General features: G+C 40.6%; 1 protein-coding gene across 4 annotated transcripts in view; it reads right to left on the reverse strand.

Annotated features, from left to right (window-relative positions):
• Positions 1–14,128, reverse strand: part of iqsec1b (IQ motif and Sec7 domain ArfGEF 1b) — a 228,098-nt gene that overhangs the window by 74,255 nt on the left and 139,715 nt on the right. The window contains exon 1 of one of the 4 annotated variants that reach the window (XM_034121559.1): positions 4,091–4,117. The exons of 2 other annotated variants lie outside the window; for them this stretch is intronic. The gene's annotated coding sequence lies outside the window, so the exon portion shown is untranslated. Of the gene's footprint in view, positions 1–4,090; positions 4,118–10,627; positions 10,651–14,128 lie in introns of those variants that run through there. One more of the 4 variants, XM_034121556.1, reaches the window with a different exon arrangement.

The raw sequence follows: 14,128 nt of genomic DNA on the forward strand, positions 1-14,128 counted from the left end.
TCTTAAAGGTCACCTATTATGCAAAATCCACTTCTTCATGTCTCTTCTACATCAACATGTGTCCTCTCTTCTTCATGTCTCTTCTACATCAACATGTGTAAAGAGATTCTGAAAGTTTCAGGAACAAAGATTCTCTCTCTTTTTGTCCTGATCCATTTATATAAAAACCTGTCTGAAAATGAGCTGATCAGATTTTGGCCACTTTATGATGTCATAACGATGTTTTGGCTTGTGTAACCATTAGCCAATCACCAACCAAGGTAACCCCCCCCCCACCCCCACCTTATCACCTGAATCTCCTCCTAGAGCACCATTAGCCGCGTTCACACCGGAGTACTTTTCACCGTAGTTTTTGCGTTTAGTTCCGTTAGTACCCCTTATGTCGCGTTCACACCAAAAAGAGCACTTAATCTCGGGAACTTTTACCCCCATTTGTAGTGCCTGCTGAGAGATGGTACTTTCCTGGGGGAAAAAAGTGCCCCAGTTCTGATTGGCTGGGCGAATTGCAAACCACGCCCCGTAAAACTCTGAAATGTTTTGTAGAGCTGCCATTTTATTATCCTCGCATTAGCATTATTAGCATTAGCATTCGCCCAGCGCACAAACGCAGAGAGACTAACTTATGGCAAAACAAAATAAAACATGGGAGCGATGGAGTGATGAGGAGGTGTCGGCGTTCTGGCGATTTACTCGGAAGGCTTCAGTAGAAGCAGCTGGGAGTCCCAGCAGCTTCTACTGAAGCCAGTCCCCAACTCCGGGGACTTCCGGCCGGGGACTCCGGGTGGCAGTATACGCCGTGAAGTGGTTTGCGGCCTGCCAGTAAACCCAAAGCAGAAGAAGACGAAGTGACGTCAGTGGCTCATTTGCGTAATCTTCCCTCAGGGAATTTATTCCGGTGTGAACGCGATCTGTACTAAGTGCCCTGGGGTAATAAGTGCCGGGACACTAAGTGCCGGCACTAAATACGGCAAAAGTACTTGGTGTGAACGCGCCTATTGTGTTCTTTTTAACCAAATATCTCTCAGAGGGGCGTGGGGAGTGGCTCCTTATTTTCATCTAATGTCACAGACAGAGAATCAGCACTTTTGAAACAGGGCTGAAACAGAGGGGATTATGGGATGCTACAATGATCTGTTTGGTGTTTCAGCCAATCAGAGACAGGCTCTGTATATATCTGAGACCTGTAATATATTGATGAAAAACAGTATAATAGGGGACCTTTAATGTTGGATGAGTTGGGCCTCAGTGAAATGCATAAAAGATGAAAAAGGACCCCAGGTGGTGAGATGCGTCTCTGACCAACCCCCGAAACTGTCCATTCATTATTGACCGAGCCACGGGTCACCACTGACGCTTGGACCGGCCAATTATAGCAGCTGAGAGAGATTAAAAAGGACTCAGAGTGCAGCTGCAACGACATTTATATTATCATTGTGACATATTCATCGTTACGGCAATTCAAATCCAATACAATCCCATCCATGTGTGTATGAGATAAACAGAGATGATATTTCTGTAACAGCAACATTATGGCTTTGTCTCCTGATGCTGTAGAAATAAAAGTGTAAGTGCCAAATATTTGTACAACAATATGCATGAGTGAGATTCATATTTACAAAGATCAAGTGAAAACTAAACACAATCCTACTGAGAGTCTGGGAAAGAGAACTCTAATCAAATTACGGGTGGAAATAAGACACTGCAGCGCTGAAATATTTATAAGAGCTGATTACAATACTGGCACTCAGTCAAATAACAAGCAACATTAAACCACTACCGTCTGCAGAGTTTACAGCTCCTGACGTTCTTCAAAAGTAAGAGAAAGCTTCGTAGAAAGGCAGGTGAAGTAACAAGACAAGCTCACAGAGTCTCAGAGGAGAAACCCAGTCAAGGTAAAATCAGCTTTCACATACAAGAGCACATCTGACAACCCTGACCGGGATGAAGAGAATTCCTTACATACTAAAGACCAAAAGTGTGAAATTGCTAAGGAATGGCAGCTGAAAGAAAGTGACCTATAAGAATCAATTGAGCACAGTTGCCAGGTTGACTGATAAATGCCTGAGGACAGAGCATGAGAGAAGACAGTGTGAAGGTTTCTCAGCAGGAATAAAACATGATTCATAGATCGAGGCCTAATAAGGCACTGTCACTTCACACCTTCACTACCGAAACTCCCTCCTAGCTGGTGCAATTCAACCTCTGCAGATAATTCAGAATTCAGCAGCTCCACTGGTTTTCAAATTGAATCTGATTCAAGATAAGACTGGGCTTTATGGCCTAAATACACAACACCAGAATGATGATTTTTGTATGAAGACATACTGTTAGAGCCAGTATTTTGTTTTTATAAGAAAGGCCACCTAATTGTGATGTCTGTAGTCAACACACTATAAAAGACTACAATTCCCACGGTGCCTCCTCTAAAGTGACAGTGATGGGCAGCAACCTGCTAGAAAGACGCCGTCGAAACACAGTTTTTAACCGTACAATTACCCTTTAAGTTATTAAGTTATATAAGCATTATCAACAACGAAAGAATACCTAAGTTGTTTGTTATTTTATTTTGAGCAAACACATCGCATAACATCATCTAAACCAGGGCTTCTCAAACTCCGGACCAAGGTCCGGATCCGGACCGAACTGCAAATCAATCCGGACCGAACCCTGTGTCCCATTACTAAAAAAAAAAAAATTATTAAAAAAAAAAAAGAAAATCTGATTCTGATAAATTAATGTACATCATCATGTACGCGCATCTTGTGTCTGACGCATTGTGAGAATGAACGTGCATATATATTTACTTGTGTGTGCGAGCGTGACACGCATAGCAGACCGCAAGTTAACCGCAAGTTTACCTTGACTTTCTAATGCTTCCAATGCCTCTTTTGCAGAGGTTCAAAGCATTGACTACAGACAAACAGTGCCATTTCTCCCACTAGTTCAAGCCACCATACTGTATGTATGTATTGAATGTGTGTGTGTATACAGGGGCGCCGTTTACCGACAGGCAAGACAGGCAAGGCAGGCAAGGCAGGCAAGTGCTTGGACCCATGCATAGAGCGCCAAGAAACTGCTTCTTAATTTCAGTTTCGTTTCTCCGCTCGGGAGGGGGGGGGGGGGGGGGGAACGACACTTTACTGGCATTGATCCGGACCAGTGACCTTGTATAAAGTTCACAACTGGACCTTTAATAAAAAAGTTTGAGTACCCCTGATCTAAACCATCGGAGGCCAAGCAACTCTTCAAACTGTAAGTAATATTAAACAAAGAGAACGAGTTAAACATTTCGGTTAAAGGCGCCGAGTGGCTTGAAAGAAAAACAAGGAAGGAAGCCACGACACATACAGTAAAGGGCTTTAGTAATATATTTGACATGCAGCTGTGTTTCCTGTGAGCGCGCATTTTAAACACATTTTTGTAAACAGTCTCGGCCCAATTTGTTGGCCATCATAAGTGTGTTTGACATATACGTGACGTAGCGTATACTTGATGTTCGTGATTTAGCCATTTCATGCATCATATGTAGAACAAGTCGCGATGCATCGAGTATATTCGATATATCGCCACATCAAGACACTGATACTGGCCTATTGTGCTGTGAATCGATCCAGACCTTCCTACCTCCAGGACATTAAACCAAACACTCAAAATGCACTTTGTTAAGCCCTCACTGCGAATTGGACACATAACCCTAACTAAAAACACTTCTGTTAGTATCCTGGCTCCAAAATGATGAAACAAACTCCCCATTGACATCAGCACAGCAGAAAATCTACACATCTTCCGTCGCAAAGTGAAAACCTTGTTTGTACCTTTACGGTTAATTGCACTTATTGTACGTTACTATGGATAAAAGCGTCAGCTAAATGTAATAATATCTGAACTCCAGTGAATCCACACTCACCACACGACTTTATCTCCCCCTCGCTCCTCTCTCAGCCTCCTGTCTGAGTGCCTCAGGTGTGCTTTTCATGAAATACTGCTCCTGTTTTTTGTCACAGTACGAAGTGAGAGCGCCCTGCCATCAGCTGCTCTGCTCAACACAAACAGCACATTCCCTCTATTACACTGAGCCAAATTACTTTACCTTCAAAGCGAGGCCAGGCTACCTCACAACGCAGAAGGTATCCAGGAGAATATCTGAAACACCAGATTTTTGCTTGCTGGTGTGTTGCGTTTTCCAGAAAGCTGCGCTGGAATAGTCGACGAGAAACCAGCTGATTTATTGTCGGGTGCAACAAAGATACTGCACTTCCTCTCCTCTTGACGCCAGGAGTACAGGAGGCAGACAAACAAGACTCTTAGGTCACCTCAAACTGGCAGCGACAGTCTCTGCTTTGAATAAATAATACCCAGAGCTCATTTGGTTTCCAGTAGATCAAGTTTCCTGGCCTCTACTGTTTCACTGGCAAACCTTTTTAAAGGCATGCACACACAAAAAGTCTGCGAACGGCTGCAAAAACTGGGTTCTTTAAAGATCATTTATTACAAAAAACACTCCAGCGAAGCAAGTCAAATCATAACATCCTAATAAGGCTGTCCAACAACATCATCTGGGACCCAAAGCATGCTCTGAACAGAGAATATGAACTGCTACCATCTAATGGGAGATTCAATAAAGTCAGACTGAAGCATCCTTTGTGCTCCAGTCAATCCTCTCAGTAAACACAGAGCTGAATCCAGATCAAATGCACGCTGAAGGCTCTTTGAGCAGCTTTTCTCTCACTGATCGTGCTGTTATGTTAAATGTTTGTTGTTTGTTTTCCATGTATTGTGTATTGATATGTGTCTATGTTGATGTAAAGGCCCGGACACACCAAGCCGATTTTGGCCGTCGGTGGGCGTCAGGCCGACGATGAGCGTCGACACGCCCTACTCAGATTTGTGTGTACCACACCGTCGTGTCTTTTCAGCCGTGCCGACACCTTTTCGGCCGAAAACCCGCCGATTCAACATGTCGAATTGGCAGTCGGCAAAAGAAATCACTCTGATTGGCTGTTCAGCTAGCGAATCAGTGCATGAGAAGCGAAACGGAAGTGAGGGACCCAAACAAACTATTAAGAAGGCAAATCTGAGATTTCATTTAACTCCAGCTCTCGACTCAGGTTCAGGAAAGCCCCATGAGCTTCTCGCTGTAGAGTGAAAATGGAACGCACACGCTATTTGTTGTTTGTTTATATCACGCAGTCTGTTCTTCTTCTCTCGGTGTATCACGCAGTCTGTCTTCCGGTTGTTGCCTCTTTTGAATGACGAATACACACTACCGCCGCCTGCTGGTAAGGAGAGTTATTGCCACTCCCGCATGCGCAGTTCGTACGTGCTTCTCGGTCGTCGGCTGAAGTCTTTGCGGTGTGTTCCAGTGCGACACATGGCCAAGACGCAGAGACGCGAGGCGACACAACAGTCGGGGTCCGTCTGTGTCAGTTCTTTGGTGTCAGTTTGGTGTGTCCGGGCCTTAACACATGGAGCTGCTGTGATGCAAGTCACATTTCAGACTTGATCTGACCATTAAAGTGTTATCGTATCGTATCGTAAGTTAAAAATTCCCTACTACTTTAAAATCCAGGCTGAAGACTGAATTGAACTATTCATATCTCACACTGCACTGTAACTTGTATTCATGTACCTTTGTTATTCATGTTTTATTATCTTTGCTTTTAAATGAGTGTTTTTAAATGCCATTTTATAATATGTTTCTTAATGCTCTTAATGTCTTTCATTTGTGTAAAGCACTTTGAATTGCCTTGTGTTGAAAGGTGCTATACATTTACAAAATGGAGAGGATATCATCATCTGGAACTATTTGTGTCACGATGGAGAAAGTGGACTGATTTCGTAAAACCTCATAGGCCAGATTTTATTTTTACAAACGTATGATTTTACTGTGAAGTCCTGATCACTCCCTAATGTTCGTATTGTTCGTACTTTTTACTGTTTTTATTTGATCTTTGTGTAAGAAAAAGGCATTTCGGACAGACAAACTTAAAATGTACAATTACTTTGTCTTGAAAAAACACTGTGTAATTGTTTGCAGCCAAATGTCAATAACAAAGATATCACAAAAAAAGAAAGGTGCTATATAAATAAACTTGCCTTGCTTACAGATAATGGGAGAAAACACCTCACTCACACACACAGATGGAGTTGGTATGAAGTCAAGCATTCGCTGGAAGAGGAAACAGAGCAGAGGGTCAAATTAGCTGTATGTGAGCGGAGAGTTATCGAGGTATGACTTCTTTCTTCAGGAATGCACTGCAGGAAGACGACACAGCGCTCAGAGAAAGATGAGTGCTATCAGAGGGTCAATCTGTCACTCTCAACAATAACACTGTGAAATGCCTTAGGTGTGAGAAGCAGGCAGAGAACAGTAGACCCTGCTACCTATGAGCGATGCAGTGCAATGTGACATTTTCTTACAACATTTGAAGAGAATCCCAGCCTGGATTTGGCAGTGTTTGTGGGCATGTTTGCTTGTGTTGCCAGACAGACACCAGAGTGATCCAAAAACACCCACACAGCCCTGCCTCAGACCTCTGAGTCATTACACACACTTCTGTTGTAGCCAGAAATGTTAATTGTAGCGGAAACATGGCCAATCAGAAATGTGTACGAGAAGGAAAGATGTCTGTGGCATCCTCTGACAGCTAGTGGACAGGAACCAAGCTTTCTCCATGAATAACATACACAATGAGGACAGGGAGAAGTGTGGATTGGATCAGCATAGCAAGTCAATTTACGAAAAACAAGAACTCTTAAAACCATATGCCCTCAATCGCGGTTAAATCAGTGTATTAAGGACCGGGTAAACCCTACACTACAAAATCTTGAAATCTTGCCAAGTATATAAGTCTAAAATCTAGTCAGAATATCTTTTTACACTTGATATAAAACATAATAACTTAAGGAGTAACAATGCAGTCAGATAAAGGGTCTTGTTTCTAGACAAAGACTCTTGAAAACATGTTATTTTGAGTTGAACCTCAGATTAAACGTTTTTCTTAAACATTTTTATTGAAAAATCAACAACTAATCGGAAAACCGAAAACTATGTAGCATTTCTGGCTTATTTTGTAACACTACATTTCCTGATCCTGGTTCAAAATTAGTTTTCCCAGCTAATTACAAGATCTGATTTATCTAAATATACCTTGCTCTATTGGCAGATTTTTCTGTTGATTACAAGCTAAAACACCTTGTTTTCATTATTTTTTTACTTGTTTTTTGAGCAGCCTTTTCCCAGTGTAACCCTCAAGCATAATGCAGCATAAGCATACAGAATACAAAGTAATGGCGCGTTTCCACTACACGGCCTCGCTCGGCCTCGCTCGGTATGGCTAGGCCTCGTTAGGACTGGCTCACTTTATGGCGCATTTCCATTACAGTTTAGGAACTGGGGTAGTATCTATAGTAACGCAGTGTAGGCGGAGCCGTGACGCCATCTTCAATGAGAACCCCAGAAAAACAACACAGCCGTTAGCTGTTAGCACTCAGAGCTCACAGCTCCTCATATATGTTCAGAAACTAGACAAAAGTTAAACAAGTACAAACCACAGACTGCCTGTGTCATGGCGAATACAGTCGCTGCTTTATTTATGTCTGTATAGGCCGTTGTTGTGAGTGTGGACGGTCGGAGCATATACTGCGTTAGCTTAGCCAATCTCCATTTAGAAAACACGCATTTTAAAAGGTTTTTCGCCTGCCGTCTGTCTGCAGACTTGTCAAAGCATTAATTCATGGTTTTTACTAACCGGTATCAGTATGTTGTTACTTCGGCATCATTTTGAAACGTGTATTACAATTAAATCACGGTCAAATATGTCCATCTTGTTGTAGTTGCAGCCCCCTTGCCAGCGATTCTCTCTCTAGTTTAGCATACTCAGCCCGACTCAGCCTCGTTGTCTCTGGCCCTAGACCCACGATTTTATGAGGCCAGAAAAACTGTGAATTAGGACTTAAACCGTGCTCCGCGCTGTAGTGGAAACGCGCCAGTGACTAGCTTGTCAAGACTAGGCTAGTTTTTTAAGGATTTTCTGCAGAGTAAATTGAATTGAAACGAGAAAGAATATTAGCCTAATTAGCCTAATGCTAAATTGTCTATGTGTTGGCGGCTGAATGTTTAAATAGGTAGTATATCTGCATGTATACATGTTTGCCAAAATAACTTGATTATACAGTATTTGCTGTGCCCGAGAATGAAGATATCTGCTGTTAGCTAGCTAGTTATCTACATTATTGTTCGCTATTTTCCAATTTAACTTCATATACAGTATCTGCTGCATTCATAACTTGTTCCACAGTTAATGGAAATCAGCTTGAACTAATAGTGCTGTGTGTCGATAGTAACAAGGAACTGAAACTGAAACTGTAAATGTGGACGAGGATAATTTAAGGTATAGCTCTTTAAAAATACCACACACTTGACTCCATGTTCATGTGTGAGTGAGTATGTGGTCTTTTTTAGCAGAGCAGACAGAAGGGACTCCAAGCCAAAAGGGAAAAAGTGTGTAACTGAGGCATTCATGAGAAGTAGAGACGGTGGAAAATGTGTGATTGCCAAGTTACACAAGACGGTGTGCGTGCTGTGTACCAGACAGGGATCATACACTCAATAAAATGCCTGAGAGGGAGGAACATTTCTGTATTAAAGAACTAAAACTGTGGCGGGCTGACCCACAGAGACTGGAATTACAGACCTTAGGAGTTTATGAATGGTGATTGGCTGCTGCTGACTCAGGCTGCTTTTACCACAATGCCCACTAATTTTAGCCCTGTGTAATCACCGTGCAGAAACCATTAATGCTTTTACCCATTTCCTACAGCATTTCTCATGGTTTCAAATGCTCTCAATAACACGGAAAGAACAGTTGTTGAATATCCACATGGAAATAAGAAGTGTTTTGAGGAACAAGTCCAGTAAATCTCCTTCTCAGACTCAAAAACAGGTTTATTACCAGGTAGGTTGACACGTACGAGGAATTTGACTTGATGTTGTGCATACATAAAAGTAAAACAAAAATGTAAAACACAGATAGAAAACTATTTTAAGAATTGTAGGCCTACACTGCCAGTGTGTGAATTTCCAACACAGTCTCACGGCATTTCGTGTTATAGTCACGAAATTAATCTATTGATTCGTGTTCACCAACACGATTTCGCCATTTTTTTCATGTCACACAGAACGATTTTAAAAGCAATGTAAATAATAACAAATTAGAAGGAAAAAGACATTTAAAAAAATACAGATTTAAGTATTCTGACACAGAACGATTTTAGAAGCAATGTATTTATATTGGTAGTATGTTTCGTGCCTGCACCAAATAATAACAAATTAGAAGGAAAAAAAGATGACATAAAATACAGATGTCAGTATTCTGAGGCTCTGAGCCATTTCTTTTCCTCACTGACGGCAAAAAAACTCAGACATTATGCAATTTAAAATAAAAGGGATAGGGTTAGGCTTAGGGTAAGATATTGAGTAAGAACATGTTTTTATGAACCACACAGCTTCTGGTCTTCCAAGACCCGACCGGACAAAAAGACGTGTTGCAGGCACGAAACATACTACCAATAGAAATACATTGCTTTTAAAATCGTTCTGTGTGACACGAAAAAAATGTGAAAATCGTGTTGGTGAACACGAATCAATAGATTAAATTAATTTCGTGACTATAACACGAAATGCCGTGAGACTGGGTTGGAATTTCAACACTGTATTTTTGTTTCAAATCACACACAGCAGCTCTGTTAGCGTGTTATGTAGCATTTCTGGCTTATTTTGTAACTGGAATTGTAGTTAGCTAGCTACGTTGTTGTTCTTGCACGGCAGCTGTGTTAGCCAGTATGCTAGTTAGCTAGCTAGCAACATCATTGTTAGCGGTAGTACATAATTACAGACTGCTTAATTAACAGTGGATTCGACACCAGCATAAGGGTTTGTTTGTTTTAATACAAATAGCCATGCAAACATTTTGGAAATTACATTTTTAACAAACCCACAGTGTGCCTTGGATTCTTTTTAAAAGACACCTGCATTTATGTGTTTTAGAGACCGTATTCCAACCATGCAACGATGAGCCCCTCAGAAGATGGATTAGTCACACTACATGTGAAGGATCCATTAAGCACATGTATGTTATTATCAACACATTCCCATTACATTACTCAGCGGCATGTCTACATAGTCTCTTTAGCTGGTAATTTCACTTCTTCAGGGTAGTGGTAGATATAAAAACCAATGACCGGGGTCACAAGCCACCCTTAACTTAAGTCCACTTTTTAAGTTGAACTGTTACAGTAGGTTGCCGTTTAATTTGAGGTACATCCCCTGTATCTAAGTCATGTGTCAAATAAGTAACAACAGGTGTATCTGTACTGCAAATGCAATTAGACATTTCTTGAATTCCCAAATATGACCATTTTTATAAAAAGCAAAGATTTTTCACAACTTTTGAGACATTAACCTAATCATTTGACCTCTGCTAACAAAACCTAACGCCTACATTTGCAAGCATTGCCTAAAATAAATGCTAAATATAGTACAGGTGTCCAAATATATATTAAAAACAAACTAAGTATTCTACATAAAGCATGATGTATCACTGGAAAAGCCAACAGGAAACCCTACCTTATTGTCCGAACTGAAATGCAGTATTTCCACATTAGATCCCACATATCCCTGACATCGCCAGCGTGAAAACTCAAAGTTCGAACTGTTTATGTTCTCTGGTGAGAGGTAAAAAAAAACGAACAGTTTGAAGCAACTGGTGGTTGAAAATGAGAGAGCAGAAGTTCTCCTACCAGCATCCACCCATGCCACTCCTTCTCTCTCTCTCTCTCACCACAAAACATGTACCAGTCTTTTCTTGCTCCTGCGGGAAAATGACTAATATTCCTTCCCAGAGGTCGGGTTACTTCGGTCACGTTCAGTACTCCAGCCTTTTGTAAAAGTAGACACATCAAGCTGCAGAAGTGGAGTACAAATACTTTGTTACTGTACTTATTTTTCTGACGACTTTCTACTTTGACTTCTTACATTTTGAACACAAATACCTGTACTTTTTACTTCTTACGTGTTGAACCCAAATACCTGTACTTTCTACTTCTTACATGTTGAACCCAAATACCTGTACTTTCTACTTCTTACATTTCCCAAACAGGCTGGTTCCTTTAGTTTGAATGTGTGTTTGGTGGCGTGATCATTATTATTTAGAGTCATTGCGTGCCTATTGATTTGAACACGATCCGTGTATCCATCATTTCCTGGTCTTCTCTAAAGAAGAGGGACCAATGAAAACGTTGTCATGTTGCCGTTGTTCAGCATGGAAACATTCATTAGCTAACAATGACATTATTGTTCTATTAATATAAAGGGAGGTCAGGTACTCTTTAAAACAGCTGCTAGTTATGGGTACTTTTTACTTAAGTACATTTCAAAGCCCATACTTCTTTACTTTGACTTGAGTAAAGAAGTTCAGTCAGTACTTCTACTTTTACCAGAGTATTTTTAAACATGAGTATCTGTACTTCTACTTGAGTAAAGGATGTGTTTACTTTTAACATCTCTGTCAAGCTGTTGACTTGCAGCATTACCAAGTAAGGCCAGAGCAGACGGGAGTAAAACCCCTCGTAGCTTCTGTGCATGTTCACATTCCTGCAGCCCCTTCTTCAGCAGCCTATCACTTACTGCTGCCATGCTTTTCCTCCACAAATCATCTCTGTTACTCTGTGGAGATTTACTGGTGTTTGTTGTCATTGCAACCCTTTTGTAGTGCCACCTTTTCTTCACAAATAGATGGTATCTGCAGAGGGAATGTGATACGCACTGCCGCTTTGATGCATCACTTATCAACTATTTCAAAGCAGAGGAGAATAGAAAAACATCACAGGCCCGGGATTCATTTTGCTGAGTCATCATAGTGAGACAGAGCGTAAAAGTTAACTTGGGAGATATATGATGTGTGTGGAAAATGGAAAAAATATCCTGGCAAGTGAAGCAGGCTGCAGGAAAGTGAACAGCTGTGTAGCCTGAAGAAAAGCAGCAGAGAAGCTCCATGAAGCAGCAGATGAAGTTGGACGGTGGACAATAGCCTTCATTAGCAGTCTGCTCTGTGTGTTCAGTATAACCAGAAGTAACCACAGATGTCTAATTAGAACCAAGGCAAAACAAAACTGAATCACACGACAAAATAATGCGTTATTGTTACCGCTTTTTAAACCGAAGTGGTTTCACGGCCAGGTCGGAGACAGTGTCCGATTGCAAACCAGTATTTTGTTTAACACTGCAGATGCAAACCATATTTCTGTACAATAATTTGTTCTGTTGGTTTAATTAAATACCAGCTATCAGGTGTAAGATCACATGATCAACTAAGATCAGGGTAACAAACACACCATTTGAAAAAGGCAAATGCCACAATGATAGCAATATAATAGGCCATACGTTGACCCGGTTAATGTTCAGCGACGTGGCGTTATATATAATATGTAATAATAGCTGGAGAAGTATTTTTTCAATTCAGTCTTGCTTCGTAAGATTAAGAGCAACAAGAGCACAGCCATTGGCTTCTGGTTGGTGTAAAAACTAACTTGCTTTCAAAACTGGACACACTAAGGTTGTGATGAACGACATCTTGTTATCAATTGCTTCCAAGTAAACTACTTTTTTGTTTGGTTTCTAGCCAGTCTGCATGTCCATGTTGCTAATAAACCATTAGAAATAGTTTGAAAGACCACTCGTACTTCACGCCACCTACAGCAACATTAACTCTGCTTCCCCAGTGTAGTAATTGGTAGTAGTAAGTCGTACCAAAAGTTTACGTACATGTAAAGGATACGCTGCAAATCCTCACAGTGATCATGTGAGAAATTTGCCTTTGTTATTTTAGACGTTTAAGAATAGCCAAGTATTCTCACTCCCCATTGGCCTCTGTGGCCTTCCTGTGAGCAGCTGCTGGACATTTCTCTCTATCTGTCTCTCTGTCTGTCTCTCTGTTCGTCTCTCTATCTGTCTGTCTCTCTGTTCGTCTCTCTTTCTGCCTGTCTCTCTCTCTGTCTGTCTGTCTGTCTGTCTGTCTGTCTGTCTGTCTGTCTGTCCCCTTATGAAACAAAAATATATTGTAATATATTGGTAAATATAATACAATATATTGGATCATACATTTCCATATATGGGAAAGTAGTCCTTATATTTTTAAATATATTGCAATATATGCATGGACCATGTATGGCTATATATTGATACATATAAAAAAAATATATTGCAATGAAAACAAAAACTGCACTATACATTTATATGTAATAGTTTTATTGAAACACTCATTTATCTTTCATGAGTTTACATAAAATTGAACAGATATTCATAAACAGTTATCTCACTTCGTTTTGTATAGTTACCCACTTTATATGAACATATGTTTGATGGTAGCCTACATATAAAAAAAGTACAAATTGTCCATTGAATGATGGAAAATAATATACAGTTTATAAATATATATAGACACACACATATATGCACGCATATATATATGCATATATGCACGCATATATATATTCATATATGCGTGCATATATGCACGCATATATATATTCATATATATATATATATATATAAATATATATATATGCATATATGCACGCATATATATATGAATATATGCACGCATATATATCTATGCATATATTACGGCCGACCGGCTATTTGGAGTGGAACGCACCCACGGCAGACAGCCCAAACAGTATTCGAATGCGCCACTTCTGGCTGATTTCGGGGAGCCCCCCCCCTCTCCAGCAATAGATTGATCTGATTGGCAGATTCAAATCTGCGTTGCTGCCTCTGTCTGTTGATTCTGTCGCTGAGTGTCAAAGAGAAAGCATTCATCAGGTGCTTCGAAACGGAAAATTAAAAAGAAACGAGAGGAAAATACAGCACCAGAGTCAGGTATGTGTGTGAGCATTTAAAACTATTTTAAATTGAAATAATTCTGCATGTACACTATAAGTAGTCTAGTTGCTTAATCCGTATGTCCCGTCTCTCGGCACTACACCAGCTACATTAGCTAACGTTAGTTAAATTAGCTATGTTAGTTCCCTCGTGTATGAGTGTATAACCGGTTCGCAGCTTTGTGAA

This window comes from Trematomus bernacchii, unplaced genomic scaffold (assembly GCF_902827165.1).
Source record: "Trematomus bernacchii unplaced genomic scaffold, fTreBer1.1, whole genome shotgun sequence".
Classification (NCBI taxonomy): domain Eukaryota; kingdom Metazoa; phylum Chordata; class Actinopteri; order Perciformes; family Nototheniidae; genus Trematomus; species Trematomus bernacchii.